The 16,970-nt window shown below is 40.7% G+C and overlaps 1 protein-coding gene across 5 annotated transcripts in view; it reads left to right on the top strand.

The window, feature by feature from the left end:
* The window catches only part of ARID4B (AT-rich interaction domain 4B), a 162,102-nt gene that overhangs the window by 1,975 nt on the left and 143,157 nt on the right, over positions 1 to 16,970 (top strand). The gene's annotated exons all lie outside the window — the stretch shown is intronic.

The raw sequence follows: 16,970 nt of genomic DNA, 5'->3' as shown, positions 1-16,970 counted from the left end.
AATAGGGTCAAAAAATTTGCTTAATTGTTGGAAGAAATGATAACCATAAAAATACAGTTTTTTTTGTCTCTTGAGAGAATATGTATATGAATGCTATTTTTTTTTTTTAAACACGTGCTAGAATAAAACCTTAGGTTTTTGAAAAGTCTAGATTCAACTGGTGGAACTTAGACACTAGCTTGTATTTTTTCATCCATTACAAATTCAGAAGTGCTTGAAAAGGGTAGAATGTTCACAAGTGTAGAAATGCAACAGATAGCATGTTAGAATATCAGCGTTGTCTACTTTTGACAATTGCTTTGAACTATTTAAAAAAAATTTCACTTGTCCTCAGAATCAAGACGACTTTGACAGTACTGCATCCAAATTTAAAATTTGTAATACCTGTGGTTGCAGAAGGTAAAAGCTGTGGCTACTTAAATTTTGGTCTACTATACAGAGTAATTAAGTTTAGTCTAATTTTTTTAAGGTTTTCTCTGAGTTTGGGATGCTGTAAACTACCTGAAACAGTTTATTCCTATCTCATTTTCATGTAAAAGAAAACAGCATAGACATGTTTCAGGAATGAATCCCTTTTGTTAGTCACAAATCCTAGCTGTAACTCTTGTGACCTGTGTAAAACAGTGAAAAGTGCATTTATTAGGTAACTCATATATGTACCTTGATGTTGGGTGAGAATTTCTTAAGAAAAGTTTTGGTTTGAATAATAATAAGTTCAGAAGCCGAATAAATAAAAGGTTTAGTTTGGAGTAAATGTAATCTGTCACAGTTCCCAGTGTTGTAGTGCCTGCCACTTCTTAGGTGCTCTATAAATGTTTGGTTAAAAGAAATGTAGTTAAGTTGAAAGTCTTCGAGATTAAAATGTTTTTTTTTTCTTCCTTTCGTTTCCTTTTTTTAAAAACTAGTCTGTTTAAAAAAAAGAAAGTATGTTGGAAACTTTAGCCTTAAAAGTTTCTTGGTAGTACTAGCCAAATGCAAATTTTTTGGTATCATTTTAGAAATACTAATTTTAAGTGCTCAGCATTACATTCTACTTTTTTTTTGAAAGGTACTTTATTGCTAAAAGGAAAAAGTTACTAAAATAAATTTCTAACTTTATACAAGAACTTCCTGTTATTATAAGTATAGCAAATCTTCTCTTAGAGAATCTGCTAGTAATCATTAGTATTAAAAACTTAGCTTATTTCTTACAACTTTATTTCTTATGTAATAAAAGATGAGAAGCTTCTTGTAATTTGTATTTTGCTTTAGCAAAAATTGCAATTCAGAATCTATTTAATGTTGAGTATATTAGGCCTAAATTTTCTTTCTTTTTCTGTGTTCCCAATTTCTTTTTTTTTTCTTTTTGATAATCTCACTATTTCACCCTGGCTGGCACGATCTGTAATTCCCACCTCCCGGGCTCAAACAATCCTCCCACCTTAGCCTCCTGAGTAGCTGGAACTACAGGCACACCTGGCTAATTTTTGTAGTTTTTGTAGAGATGAGATTTTGCCATGTTGCCCAGGCTGTTCTCGAACTTTTGGGCTCAAGTGATTCTCCCGCCTCGACCTCCCAAAGTGCTGGGATTACAGGCAAGAGTCACCGTGCCTGGTGTAATTTCTGTATTACGATGATCATTGAGCTATAGAAGGTTTTATGCCATTTATTGGATCTTACCAAACATATATGTACTTCGGAGCAAGCTTTTAAGTTTGAGTTGTCTCTTGTATTAATGACAACAAATCTTTAAATTGTATTAAGTGACAGTTCATTGAAGTGATTGAAAGTTAGATTGTGTAGTAATACTTTTTAGGTGTTTTAAAGTTTAAGTGTTGTATGTTTTAGCGGTTTTCCCACGTACTACCTTTAAGAATTTATGTAAATACATTCCCATTACTGACTAATATATACTGTATTACTTTTTTCACAGTGTGTTTTTGAGGAATATGTAATATATAAGGAATTTGTGCTATAACATAGACCATGATGTTGGTGTTATGTTGAATTTATTTTTCATGCTCTTGATAGACTTAAAAATCAGTGGTACCAGCTGGGCGCAGTGGCTCATGCCTGTAATCACAGCACTTTGGGAGGCCGAGGTGGGAGAATCATCTGAGGTCAGGAGTTTGAGACCAGCCTGGCCAGCATGGTCAAACCCTGTCTCTTCTAAAAATACAAAATTAGCTGGGCATGGTGGCACATGCCTGTAATCCCAGCTATTCGGAAGGCTGAGGCAGGAGAATTACTTGAACCCCGGAGGCGGAGGTTGCAGTGAGCTGAGGTCGTGCCACTGAACTCCAGCCTGGGCGAAAAAAGTGAACGTCTCTCAAAAAAAAAAATAAATAAATAAATTAAAAATCAGCGGTACCATGTTATAAGGAAGTGGTAGATTATTAAAGTTTGTAAGTCATTCTTGTTTTTATTTATGAAGAGTAAATAAGACATTTTTACTTATGAAGAGTAAGTAAGACTTATTTTTATTATGTCAGGTTGAGTTTTATTCTTTTTTGTTTTTTAAGACGGAGTTTCACTCTTGTTGCCCAGGCTGGAGTGCAATGGTGCGATCTCCGCTCACTGCAACCTCCGCCTCCCAGGTTCAAGCAATTCTCCTGCCTCAGCCTCCTGAGTAGCTGGATTATAGGCAGGCGCCATCATGCCCGGTTAATTTTGTATTTTTAGTAGAGACTAAAGGTTTCTCCATGTTGATCAGGACCACTCGAACTCCTGACCTCAGGTGATCTGCCTACCTCAGCCTCCCAAAGTGCTGGGATTACAGGCGTGAGCCACCACGCCCGGCTAATTATTACTATTTTTAAATCAAACTTTTTTTCCTGTATCTATATTGTACATGTTAATGTCTTTCATTACATAGCAGTAAATTTTCAATCAAAATGGACTGGATGGGCTGGACATACCAGAATCTTTAGAGGATGAGTGATTTAGATGATAATACTTTGGCGGGCATGGTGGCTCATGCTTATAATCCCAGCACTTTGGGAGGCTGAGGTGGGTGGATTACTTGAGGTAGGGAATTCAAGACCAGCCTGGCCAAAGTGTTGAAAACCCCGTCTCTACTGAAAGTATAAAAAATTAGCTGGGCGTGGTGGCACATGCCTGTATTCCCAGATACTCAGGAAGCTGAGGTAGGAGGATTGCTTGAACCTAGGAGGTGGAGGTTGCAGTGAGTCGAGATGGTACCACTGCACTCCAGGTTGGGTGACAGGGAGACCCCATCTCAAAAAAAAAAAAAAAAAAAAAAAAAGATGATTATATTTAGAATCCATGTAGATTGAATTTTTCAGATGTACTTTTCTTTCTTCAATAATGATTGGCTTAGGCCACATGAAAATAATGGATTGATTACAAATTCCCTTTTTTAATACCCTGTGTGTGTACATGTTTTCTCTCTCTCCCCTCACTTCTGCCTTTCTTTCTCTTCCTATCCACTCTGTCACTTCCTTCCCCCTCTCCCTTCTTTTCCATCTCTCTATCATTTTTTCCTTCCCCTTCTTCCTTCTGTCTCACCTCTTTCATAAGTCATTCATTTAACCACAACCCCTTACATGTGTCAGGTAATACAGAATAAAGGTGGGTGAGGCATCTAACCTGCTTTCATGTGTCAGGTAATATAGAATGAAGGTGGGTGAGGCTTCTGACCTGCTTTCAGGGAGCCCACAGTATAGAAGAAGATGCAGATAAATAAAGCAAAACTCTCAGGATATCGATTTATGAGTATTCTGACATAAAATAGTTGTAGGAAATGCTATGAGAGAACAGAAGAGGACAGCTAAATCAGAGATCTCTGGAAAGTTTTCTGGTAGAGTAGACATCTAAGCTGAGTGTGAAGGCTTTTGCTAGGCAAAGAAGGGAAGAAAATAGTTTTTCAGATAGAGGATAACTTACTGGAAAATGAACAAAACAAGGTGAAGTATCTGGAAACTAAGTAATTTGGTGTAACTGAATTAACTTAAAGCATGATATGTTTGGGTAGGAATAGAAGGGCAGTGGTGGCAGATGAAGCTGAGTCAGGGAGTCGAAAATTTTCTTGGCCGGGCACAGTGGCTCACACCTGTATTCCCAGCACTTAGGGAGGTTGAGGCAGGTGGATCACCTGAGTTCTAGACCAGCCTGGCCAACATGGTGAAACCCGGTCTCTACTAAAAATACAAAATTAGCAGGGCATGGTGGCATCCGCCTGTCATCCCAGCTTGTTAGGGAGGCTGAGGCAGAAGAATCACTTTAACACGGAAGGTGGAGGTTACAGTGAGCTGAGATCATGCTTATTGCACTCCAGCCTGGGTGATAAGAGCAAAACTCTGTCTCAAAAAAAAAAAAGAAAAAATTTTCTTGAGGCCAGGCGCGGTGGCTCAAGCCTGTAATCCCAGCACTTTGGGAGGCCGAGACGGGCAGATCACGAGGTCAGGAGATCGAGACCATCCTGGCTAACACGGTGAAACCCCGTCTCTACTAAAAAAAAAATACAAAAAACTAGCCGGGCGAGGTGGCGGGCGCCTGTAGTCCCAGTTACTCGGGAGGCTGAGGCAGGAGAATGGCGTAAACCCGGGAGGCGGAGCTTGCAGTGAGCTGAGATCCGGCCACTGCACTCTAGCCTGGGCGACAGAGCGAGACTCCGTCTCAAAAAAAAAAAAAAAATTTTTTTTGAAAACTACATGGAATCATTGAAAGTTGTTGAGAATTGTTTGAACCTAGGAGCTGGAGGTTGCAGTGAGCTGAGATTGGGCCACTGCAAAACAAGGGGAGAGCTGAATGTAAGGATGGAAATTCCAGGTAAGAAGTCCAAGTGGAAAGTGAATAAGGGCCTGAACTAATGCAGTGGAAGTGGAGCAGAGAGGATAGATCTGAGCCTTTTAGAAGTAGAATTCAGGGCCAGGCATGGTGGCTCACACCTGTAATCCCAGCACTTTGGGAGGCCGAGGCGGGCGGATCACGAGGTCAGGAGATCAAGACCATCCTGGCTAAAACAGTGAAACCCTGTCTTTACTAAAAAAATACAAAAGAGAAAAAAGCCGGGCGTGGTAGTGGTCACCTGTAGGAGGCTGAGGCAGGAGAATGGCGTGAACCCGGGAGGCGGAGCTTGCAGTGAGCCGAGATCATGCCACTGCAGTCCATCCTGGGCGACAGAGCAAGACTCCGTCTGGGAAAAAAAAAAAATAAGTAGAATTCAGGACCTAGTAACACATCCTGGGGTAGGAGGAAGATGGAGGGTTTTTTGTCTTAGGAAATTAGATAGATGTTACTGTCATTTGAAGCATACTGTCATTGGACATGCTAGTTAAGATGTAAGAGTAATAGGTAGGATGAAGTCAGAGGCTTGGTTAGTCTGGTGTGAATGTTAACCTCATAACTATGATATTTGAAGGGATTTAAGATCCATAAAATGGCAAATTTTGTGCTATAAATTTGTGGTCCTTTTGATGAATAGGTAATCTTGTAAAATACTAACTTGTTTTCTGTCCAGATTGCTAAATCTTTGTTTATTATAATTTAAAAAAATACTAGATGAGTACCTGTGTCACTGAAGAATGTGTTTTTGCCAAGTCAGCCAGTGAATTCAGTCATTGAACACATTGTATACCTTGTACCAGACATTGTTCTGGGTTTTGAGGATGCAGCAGTGAATAGAACAAGAGTTCTTACCTCATGGAGTTTACTTTCTACTATGGTGGACACACACTAAGAAAAAAAATAGTGGTAAGTGCTTTGAAGAGAAATCATACGGAATCAGAATAAGAGGTTAGAGTGACAGAGGGTGGGTTACTTTAGGTGATAATAGAGGGCCTTTTCGAGATGACGTGTTAAGTGTGCTGTGAAAACGAGTGATGGAGTGAGCCATTCAGGTTTCTGGGGGAGGAGCATTCCCTGCAGAAAACAAGTGCAAATTCCCTGAGATGGAATGTGTTTGGCATGTTTGAGTGTGATAAATATTTAAGGAACATGAAGAAGGCCATCAGGGCTGGAGTGGTAGGAGAGGAGGGCAGAGAGGGTCACAAAGGGCCAGTACAATTATAGGGCCTTATAGGACATGGTAAGGACTTAAGTAAAATCTGACTGTGTTAGGAACCCTTTGAAGGGTGTTGAGTGAAGTGATGAGATAAACATTTTCTACAAATGTTTGACTGCTGGGTAGTGAACAGATCATGGGAACACAAGAGTGGAAGTAGGGAGATAAGTCACAAGGCTGTCAAGCTAGTCCTGGGAGAGGATGGTGGTGAGGAGAATTAGTAGTATTGGGAATATATTTGAAGATGGGGATGATTGGATTTCAATGGATTGGGTGTGAGAGAAAATTCTGCTTGCTGCAACTTGCAGATGTATGTCCTCCCACAAGTGCCCTCCCTCTTTCTTTGAGATGGAGTCTCACTCTGTTGCCCGGGCTGGAGTACAGTGATGCGATCTCAGCTCACTGCAGCTTCCGCCTCCTGGGTTTAAGCAATACTCTTGCCTTAGCCTCCCCTGTAGCTGGGATTACAGGCATCTGCCACCACGCCCGGCTAATTTTTTTTTTTAATATTTTTAGTAGAGATGGGGTTTCACCATGTTGGCCAGGCTGGGTTTGAACTCCTGACCTTAAGTGATCCGCCTGCCTTGGCATCCCAAAGTGTTAGGATTACAGGTGTGAGCCACTGCACCTGGCTGCCCTCCTTTTTTTTAAAAAAAAAAAAAAAAAAAAAAGTCTTTTTGCTGTGTGATTAATTGGTAGATGGGATTCTTGGAACTGAGTAAGACCATGAAGGCATTGTCAACTCTTAGCCTTCCCATATTAGTGAGCAGTGAACATTGAGTTGAGCAGTCCTTTCACTTGTTTTTTTTAATTAAAAAAAAGGGATATAATTCACATACCATAAAATTCACCCTTTTTTTTTTGAGATATGGCCATAGTCTGTTGCCCAGGCAGGAGTGCAGTGGCGCAATCACAGCTCAATGCAACCTTGATCTTCAGTAGGCTCATGTGATTCTGCTTCAACCTCCCAGGTAGCTGGGACCAGAGGTGCATGGCACCATGCCCAGCTAACTTTTTTTTTTTTTGAGATTGATTCTTGCTCTGTCGCCCAGGCTGGAGTGCAGTGGCGCGATCTTGGCTCACTGCAAGCTCCGCCTCCCGGGTTCATGCCATTCTCCTGCCTCAGCCTCCCGAGTAGCTGGGACTACAGGTGCCCGCCACCACGCCCGGCTAATTTTTGTATTTTTAGTAGAGACAGGGTTTCATCTTGCCAGCGAGGATGGTCTCGATCTCTTGACCTGGTGATCTGCCCACCTTGGCCTCCCAAAGTGCTAGGATTCCAGGCTTGAGTTACTGTGCCCGGTCATCATGCCCAGCTAACTTTTAAATTTTTTGTGGCGGTCTCACTGTGTTGTCCAGGCTGGTCTTGAACTCCTGGGCTCAAATGATCCTCCCATCTTGGCCTCCCAAAGTGTTGGGATTACTGGCATGAGCCATTGCGCCTCACCAAATTCACCTTTTTAAAGTGTTCATAAATTTCTAGTATTTTCACAAGTTTGTGCATCCATCACTACTATCTTTAGAAAACTGTTTTATTAATTTTTTTGTTTGTTTTTTTAGAGATGAGATCTTGCTATGTTACCTAGGCTGGCATTAAACTCTTGGGCTCAAGTGATCTTCCACCCTCAAATTCCTGAGTAGCTGAGACTACAGGCACATGCTACTGTCCCTAGCTATCCATTGCTACTATTTAACTCCAGAACATTTCCAAATTCCCCAAAAGAAACTTCTTATCCATTAGCAGTCATTCACTGTTCTTCCTTTTTTCTATCCCTCCAATAACTAATCTAAATTTTTTTTTTTTTTTTTTTGAGAAGAAAGTCTGATTCTGTCACCCAGGCTGGAGTACAGTGGCGTGACCATGGCTCACTGCAACTTCGACCTCCTGGGTTCAAGCAATCTTCCTGCCTCTACCTCCCAAGTAGATGGGGTTATAGGTGTGTGCCACCATGCCCAGCAAATTTTGGAATTTTTTGTAGTAGTGAAGTCTCACTATGTTCCCTAGCCTGGTCTGGAACTCCTGAGCTCAAGTGATTCTCTTGCATTGGCCCTCAAAGTGCTGGGATTACAGGCTTCAGATGCTGAGTTTAGCATTTACTTTCTGTCTGTAAGGATTTGCATATTCTGGACATTTTCTGTAAATGGAATCCTATAATACATATGTGGCCTTTTGTGTCTGATTTATTTTACTTCCCATAAGTGAAAGAGGTACCAAGTGTTGACTCAGCGCAGTGGCTCACGCCTGTAATCCTAGCACTTTGGGAAGCCGATGTGGGTGGATCACGGTGTCAGGAGTTCAAGATCAGCCTGGCCAACATGGTGAAACCCCATTTCTACTAAAAATTAAAAAATTAGCTGGGCGTGGTGGTGGGCGCCTGTAATCCCAGCTACTCAGGAGGTTGAGCCGAGATTGTGCCACTGCACTCCAGCCTAGGCGTCAGATCAACACTCTCTCTCAAAAAAAAAAAAAAAGAAGTAGCAAATGTTAATACTATGCTTCTTTTAATTGCTTAATAATGCTCTTATCTTATGAAGATATGATATTTTGTCAGTCTACTTATTTGGAGGACATGTGGGTTATTTCTGCTTTTTTGCTTATTGTGAGTAATGCTGCTTTGAGCATTTGTATATAAGTTTCTGTGTGAACATGTATTTTTAATTCTCTTGGGTCCTGGGAGTAGACCTTTCAGTTTTTAGGGTACTAATATTACCTGTATGATAACCTGGAGAGTGCTGAGTATTTAACTTCATGTATTTTGTGTTGTGGCAAGTGGCCACCAAGGAGTCAGACATTTAAAAAATTAATTCAGTATTTATTGAATACTTATTATGTATTGGTCTCTTTTCTAGTCAGTTGGAATATGTCAGGGAACAAAACAGGTAGACATTCCTGGCTCTTTGGATCTCTTAGGAGTACAGGAAACTCTGATATTCAAGGTTTCCGTAGAAAATAATGTGCTTTTAGAAATCTGATAATTTTCATTCTAAAATTGGAGACAGCGTTCAGGTTTGGGGAAGAAAAAAAATGAGTTTACGGAAGTATATAAACAGTTTACTAGATCTACTAATAAAAAATAAAAAGCAGATCTACTAAGGTCAGCACAGACAAACTAATCTTCATGTTCATCTTACCATACTGGCTCTTATTTTTGACTGGTTAATAGAAGCAAGGAACATAATGAAAGAGTCAAAAAGGGAAAAGTTTTAAAACAACACTTGCCTTACTCTGAGCATAGCTTTCCCCTTTCCTTAATTAACACTTGCTCATATATTACTCGGAAAGTCCAAGTGTAGGCTTCAGAGGAGAGGAGCCGTAGATAGCTTTCATCAGATTCTTGATGGAACCCACAATACAAATATTAGAAAACACAGCCCTGTGGTATCATCTGTTGACTGATCTGCTGTTAATCTATTTAACAGGAGGAGTTGTTTGTACATCCTTCTACTTTTACCATTAAAGAAAAAGTAATCAACTAGTCATTGTTCATTTTATTTTCAAATTTATTTTTGCTTAAATCATTGCAGAATCAGAAAAAAGTTTTCATTGTTTCTGAAATGTTAACGTTTAGGTGAAATGCTTAAACAGGTTGAGTATCACTTATCTGAAATGCTTGGGACGAGAAATATTTGGGATTTTTTCAGATTTTGGAATATTTGCATTTATATACTTAGGATTTGAACATCCCAAATCTGAAAATCCAAAATGTTCCAGTGAGCATTTCCCTTTGGTGTCATGTGAGCACTCAAAAAGTTTCAGTTTTTGTAGCATTTCTGATTTTTTGTGTTTTACATATGTATATGTGTGTATTTCTGTGTGTATATATATATATCTTATTTTTTTGTTTGAGACAGAATCTTGTTCTGTCATGCAGGCTGGAGTGCAGTGGTGCGATCTTGGCTCACTGCAACATCTGGTTCCCAGGTTCAAACAATTCTTCTCCCTCAGCCTCCCTAGTAGCTGGGATTACAGGCCCCTGCCACCTCACCTGGCTAATTTTTGTATTTTTAGTAGAGACAAGGTTTCACCATGTTGGCCAGGCTGGTCTCTTGAACTCCAGACCTCAGGTGATCCGCCTATCTCAGCCTCCCAAAGTGCTGAGATTACAGTGTCAGCCACCGTGCCCAGCCTTATATATATGTATTATTATTATTTTTCTCAGATGAAGTCTTGCTGTGTTGCCCAGGCTGGAGTGCAGTGGTGTGATCTTGGCTTACTGCAGCCTCTGTCTCCTGGGTTCAAGTGATTCTCCTGCCTCAGTTTCCAGAGTAATTGGGATTATAGGTGTGTGCCACCACACCTGGCTAATTTTTTGTGTTTTTAGTGGAGACGAGGTTACACCGTGTTGGCCAGGCTAGTCTCGAACTCCTGACCTCAAGTGATCTGCAAAGTGCTGGAATTACAGATGTGAGCCACTGCACCCAGCTGATTTTTGGATTAGGGATACTCAATGTGAACTGCTTGAAATGTTTACTGTGTTGAATTCCTAAGAAGAATTTGAATTTTTTTCATTTATAAGTAGCCTTTGATCATGGAAACATTTTATAAAATAATTTCCAAAGGTTACTCTGGAAATCTGGAATTATAGTCTGTAGCACATTGGGATTATTTATTTATTTAATTTATGAGATCAGAGTCTTGGTATGTTGCATAGGCTGGTCCCGAACTCCTAGGCCTGAGTGATCCTTCTGCCTCAGCCTCTCTAGTGGCTGGAACTGTAAGTGCACGCCACCATGGCACATTGGATATTATTCATGAAACTGTTGCAAATGTTAATATATACTTACTCTTACCTTTTGCATATTCAGTTATTTATTCTAATGGGGTTATTTAAGGCAAGGATAGTATCAAACTGTGAATAACCACATATACTTAGCTTTAGGATGCAGTTAGACATAAATATAGAATTCAGCATCCCTGTAACTAATGTCAGTATCTTTCCAGATTAATGTTAGTGTTGATAGTAAGGTGGTAGAATGGGCTAATTCTCTGGGCCATTATTACTGATTTAGAGGGAAGAAAACAGGATGTATCACTTTAAAGTTACAAATTTACATTTATAAGGAAGAAAATGGGATATATCACTTTTAAGTTACAAATTTACCTGTCATCAATTAAGAGAATAATAATTTGGCAATAGGTTTATACTATTAAAATGTGTGAGATTACTTACACTGTATCTTGGACAGTGGGACAGATAATTTATTTTATTTTTTGGAGACATAGCCTTGTTCTGTGGCCCAGGTTGGAGTACAGTGGCGTGATCATAGCTCACTGCAGCCTCCAACTCCCGGGCTCAAGTGATCTTCCTACCTCAGCCACCCAAAGAGCTGATACTACAAGTGCACACCACCATGCCTTGCTATATTGTTTGTGTTTTTGGTAGAGATGGGATCTCCCTATCTTGCCCAGGCTGGTCTTGAATTCTTAAGCTCAGGTGATCCTCCCACTTTGGCCTCCCAAAATGTTGGGTTTACAGATGTGAGCCACCAAGCCTGGCCTGGACAATGGGACAGATACTTTATATATAGACTTTCTCATTTAAGCCATTTTTCTCTAGTTTATAGATACATTTTTGGCAATGTGACTTAACTAGAATATCTGAAATCCTGTATAAAAGTTCTATTAATGCTATCTGCTAATTGATAACCTTTTGATTTCAGGGTATAATTGCTTATGAGAACATAGTCATTGATAACTTTAGTAAGTTTTATTGAACATCGTATTTTAACAATGCACTTACTTCAATAGCAAATGAAGATCATAAACTAAAACCTTTGAGCAAATGGTAAAGAAAGGATTTAGTTTATATTGATAGTCAATATATATACTGAAATACATATACATATGTATTTATAAGCATATTTTAGTGATAGTAAAATGTTATATATGTTAAATTATATATCTTTTAAGATAATTTATATATAAATTAAATGTAAACCAGCTTTTTTTATTCCAGGAACCTTGCTCTCGTTTCTAACCTTTCTTTTCCTACTACTTAGTGATGCAGAAGCTTTTCTTGGTGAATCTACTTGTCTCGTCTCTTAATTTACTGCTTGAATATGACTGTGAGAACTGTCTTTGTTTAAAGTGCCCAATAAACATTGTAGCTTCGTGATTACGAGCATATGGCTTGGAAAATCATTGCTCTTATTTCCAGTCCTCTTTATGTCCTTTACTTGGCTGCTGAGGTTTGTGTAAAGTTACTGTTTTTGAAATGAAAGTAAACATCAGTTTCATTTTTTGTAAAATAAGAATAATAGCAGCTACCTTGTAAAGTTGTGTAAATATGAAATGAAATACCAGTATTTAAAATGCTTTACACTGTGCTTGGCATAGTTCTGAGCAGTTAGTACGTGGCAGTTATATTGGTGGAAGCCTGTCTTTTTTTTTTTTTTGAAATAAGCTGATAGAGTGAGGATTCTTTTAATCAAGACTGCTTGGGTTTGAATTGCTACTCCTGCTTACCAGATTGTGGGCAGTTTTTCTTAAACTTTCTAAGAAGACTGGTGTTCTCATCTAAAATATGAAATGCTTACAGTACTTACCTCATGGAGTTGTTTGGGGTGACTAAATGTAATAGAATTTACTATGTAGTAAGTTCTCAATCCCTTGTAGCTATTATTATTAGTTCAATAGAAATAATATACAGATTCTTGTGAGTTTAAGTAGGCTTTCAGGGAGATAGAGTGACTCTGGTCTTTTAAAAGTTAATTTTGGGCCGGGCGCGGTGGCTCAAGCCTGTAATCCCAGCACTTTGGGAGGCCGAGACGGGCGGATCACGAGGTCAGGAGATCGAAACCATCCTGGCTAACACGGTGAAACCCCGTCTCTACTAAAAATACAAAAAAATTAGCTGGGCGAGGTGGCGGGCGCCTGTAGTCCCAGCTACTGGGAGGCTGAGGCAGGAGAATGGCGTGAACCCGGGAGGCGGAGCTTGCAGTGAGCTGAGATCCGGCCACTGCACTCCAGCCTGGGGGCAGAGCGATACTCTGTCTCAAAAAAAAAAAAAAAAAAAAAAAGTTAATTTTGAAGCTGCAGTTTTGTGATTAAGACTTAAATCTGTTATTCTTTCCTTCTGAAATCCTTAAAAACAGAATGTTTAGTAGAAGGTGATAACCAGATTTCTTTATTCCAGGAACTCTTTGCTCTCATTTCTAACCTCTATTTCCCTGGTACTTACTGATGCAGAAGCTTTTCTTTGTAAATATGCCTCCTCTCTCCTAATTTGCTCCGTCTTTCCTTTTAAGGGAAAAGTAAATTTTACTTCCAAGCCTAGAGGGTTATTGTTATTTATGGATTAGGTGAACCACTGGAGATACTTACTTTATGGGTAAGCATCCATCTATATAACCTTGCTTATGTATGGCAAAAATTGTTTTCATTTCTTGATCAGAACACTGTTCTGATGTGGTGTAGTCAGCCACCTGAAGCTGATCTAGCATGGGCAGCCTAGGCGGCTAGGGTGAATGACTGTAGGAGCCCTGTCTTTACTCCAGAGTCTTTACTCCCAAGTAAAGACTCCCTGTCTTTACTCCAGAGAGGAGTAAAAGGAAAGCTGAACAATCCTGAACATAGAGGAGCCACTATTGCTGTCAGTTAAGTGAACCAGCTTGGCTTATGCCTATTTCAGAATTAAAAAAATTCAACTTAGGCAGGCACGGTGGTTCACGCCCGTAATCCTAGCACTTTGGGCGTTTGAGGCGGGCAGATCACTTGAGGTCAGGAGTTCCATACCAGCCTGGCCAACATGGTGAAACCTTGTCTCTACTGAAAATATAAAAATTAGCCAGGCATGGTGGTGCGCCTGTTTGGGAGGCTGAGGCAGGAGAATCTCTTGAATCCGGGAAGTGGAAATTGCAGTGAGCTGAGATCGCACCAGTGTGCTCCAGCCTAGGCGATAGAATGAGACTGCATCTCAAAAATTCAACTTTTCACATTTTCAGTTTTATCTTGATAAGGATACCTCATCAAATAACCCATTTCTTTTCTTTCTTTTTTTTGTAACAGAGTCTTGCTGTGCCTCCCAGGCTGGAGTGCAGTGGTGCAATCTTGGCCCAGTGCAACCTCCGCCTCCTAGGTTCAAGCAATTCTTGTGCCTCAGCCTCCTGAGTAGCTGGCATGCGCTACCATGCTCGACTAATTTTTTGTATTTTAGTAGACATGGGGTTTCGTCATGTTGCCTAGGGTGGTCTCAAACTCCTGAGCTCAGGTGATTGCCTGCATTGGCTTCTCAAAGTGCTAAGATTACAGGTGGGAGCCACTGCGCCCAGCCCCATTTCTATTTTTTTCAATCTGAATATTCTTTGCTGAAAGTGTTGTTTTTCTAAAGGCAAGTCAGAGAACTTTTGGCATTTAGTAAATCACCTATTCGTGCTTTGCTCTAATTTGGAGAAATATTTTTCTGAATATTTGCTAGTTCTACTAGCAAAATTAAAGAAATTTTTATTATGAAAGCAATAAAGATTTTCTGTAAACATTGAAAATTACATCGTAGTGTGCAGTGAACAGTAGAAGTCTTACTTCCTGTTGGTAAGTTGATTCAACCGTTTTTGGGTATATTCTTCCACACCTTTTCTTTGCACATATGAATTTAACATGAGTATTTTGTTATGTTTGACTGTGTTGAAATGGGCTTATACTATGCATATTGTTCGTAATTTTCTTTTCTCTTTTCTTTTCTTTTCTTTGAGACGGATTGTCGCTCTATTGCCAGGCTACAGTGCGGTGGCACGATCTTGGCTCACTGCAACCTCCGCCTCCCAGGTTCAAGCAGTTCTCCTGCCTCAGCCTCCTGAGTAGCTGGAACTACAGGTGCGCCCCACCACACCCAGCTAATTTTTGTATTTTTAGGAGAGACAGGGTTTCACCATGTTGGCCAGGTTGCTCTCGATCTCGTGAGCTCGTGATTTGCCTGCCTTGGCCTCCCAGAGTGTTGGGATTACAGGCGTGAGCCACCACCCCTGGCCCGTAATTTTCTTTTACATTCTTCTATATCAGTACATATTATACAAGTCTATGTCATTCTTCTTGATGGCTTTAGTAAGGTTTCATTTGCATTCAGCATGTTATTTTTTCTACAACCAAATGATTTATATAGGGCAGCGGCATGTTTCTTTAAGTTTTACAGGTATGTAGCAGTGTTTAGTATTCAGTAGGTACTTTATTTTTTTATTTTTTATTTTCTGAGACAGGGTCTTGCTCTGTTGCCCAGACTGGAGTGCAGTGGCACAGTCTTGGCTCACTGCAACCTCTGCCTCCCAGGTTCAAGAGATTCTCATGCTTCTGCCTCCCAAGTAGCTGATAACAGTCCCATGCTATCATACCCAGCTAATTTTTGTATTTTTAGTAGAGACAGGGTTTTGCCACATTGGCCAGGCTGGTCTTGAACTCCTGACCTCAAGTGATCTGCCTGCCTCAACCTGCCAAAATATTGGGATTATAGTTATGAGCCACTGTGCCTGGCCTTCAGTAAGTATTGTTAACTTATTTGGATGCCTAGTACTAATACGTGGCAAATAGTCCCAGTCCCTATTATATATACAAAGCTTCTTATAGCCCTATGAATTATTATTATTATTGTTATTGTTTTGAGACAGGGTCTTGCTCTCTCACCCAGGCTGGAGTGCTTAGTGCAATCACGGTTCACTGTAGCCTTGACCTTCTGGGCTCAAGTGATCCTCCCACCTCAGCCTCTCGAGTAGCTGGGACTACAGGTATGGGTCACCATAGGCTGATTTTTTATATTTTGTAGAGATGGGGTCTTACTGTGTTGCCCAGGCTGGTCTTGAACTCTTGCCCTGTGAATTATTGCAGCCACCGACTGTTAAATATCATCGCATGACATTGTTACTAAAAGGTAATCTATGAGGATTAGTGAGGGAGCATCCCTGTGCTATATGGCTGGTTCTAAAGAAGCTTATGCTGTTCTTTGGGATCCCTGTTAGCATTGATTAGACAGGTTAATTTTGGGGGCCGGGTGCGGTGACTCAGACCTGTAATCCCAGTGGTTTGGTAGCTGATATGGGTGGATTACTTGAACTCAGGAGTTTGAGACCAGCATGGACGATGTGGCAAAACCCTGCTTCTACAAAAAAGTTTTTTTTTTTTTTTTTTTTTTTTTTTTGAGACGGAGTCTCGCTCTGTCGCCTGGGCTGGAGCGCCGTGGCCGGGCTGGAGCCCGGTGGCCGGATCTTAGCTCACTGCAAGCTCCGCCTCCCGGATTTACGCCATTCTCCTGCCTTAGCCTCCCGAGTAGCTGGGACTACAGGCGCCCGCCACCTCGCCCGGCTAGCTTTTTGTATTTTTTTTTAGTAGAGAGGGGGTTTCACCGTGTTAGCCAGGATGGTCTCGATCTCCTGACCTTGTGATCCTCCCGTCTCGGCCTCCCAGAGTGCTGGGATTACAGGCTTGAGCCACCGCGCCCGGCCTCCAAAAAAGTTTAAAAATAGCCAGGAGTGGTGGCCTGTGACTGTATTTCCAGCTACTCGGGAAGCTAAGGCTGGGAGGATTGCTTGAACCCAGGATGTCAAGTCTGCAGTGGAGCTGTGATTGCAGCCACTGTACTCCAGCCTGGGTGACAGAGCAAGACCCTATTTTAAAAACAAAATAAAAAACACGTTAATTTTGGAATGGATCACTGTAGGAAGTGTCCCCAGCAGATGCTCAAAGTCAGACTATATAGTTTTTAAGGAGTTCTTTAACAATACAGTTATATGGCATGTAATGTTTTTAAAGTCCCATAATCATTAGTTGTATCTAATAACATCTCTTTGAGGCAGGTCAGCAGCGTTTTTCCTTTTTTATGGTCGAAGAAGCAGTTGTAAAGATGTTGAGTGATTTGCCCACAGGCACACTTTTTTTTTTTTTTTTTTTGAGACGGAGTCTTGCTCTGTCGCCCGGGCTGGAGTGCAGTGGCCGGATCTCAGCTCACTGCAAGCTCCGCCTCCCGGGTTTACGCCATTCTCC

Source organism: Rhinopithecus roxellana, chromosome 8 (assembly GCF_007565055.1).
Source record: "Rhinopithecus roxellana isolate Shanxi Qingling chromosome 8, ASM756505v1, whole genome shotgun sequence".
In the NCBI taxonomy this organism is placed as follows: Eukaryota; Metazoa; Chordata; class Mammalia; order Primates; family Cercopithecidae; genus Rhinopithecus; species Rhinopithecus roxellana.
The sequence above is the reverse complement of the archived record's forward strand: the minus strand, read 5'-3'. Positions and strand labels throughout refer to the sequence as shown.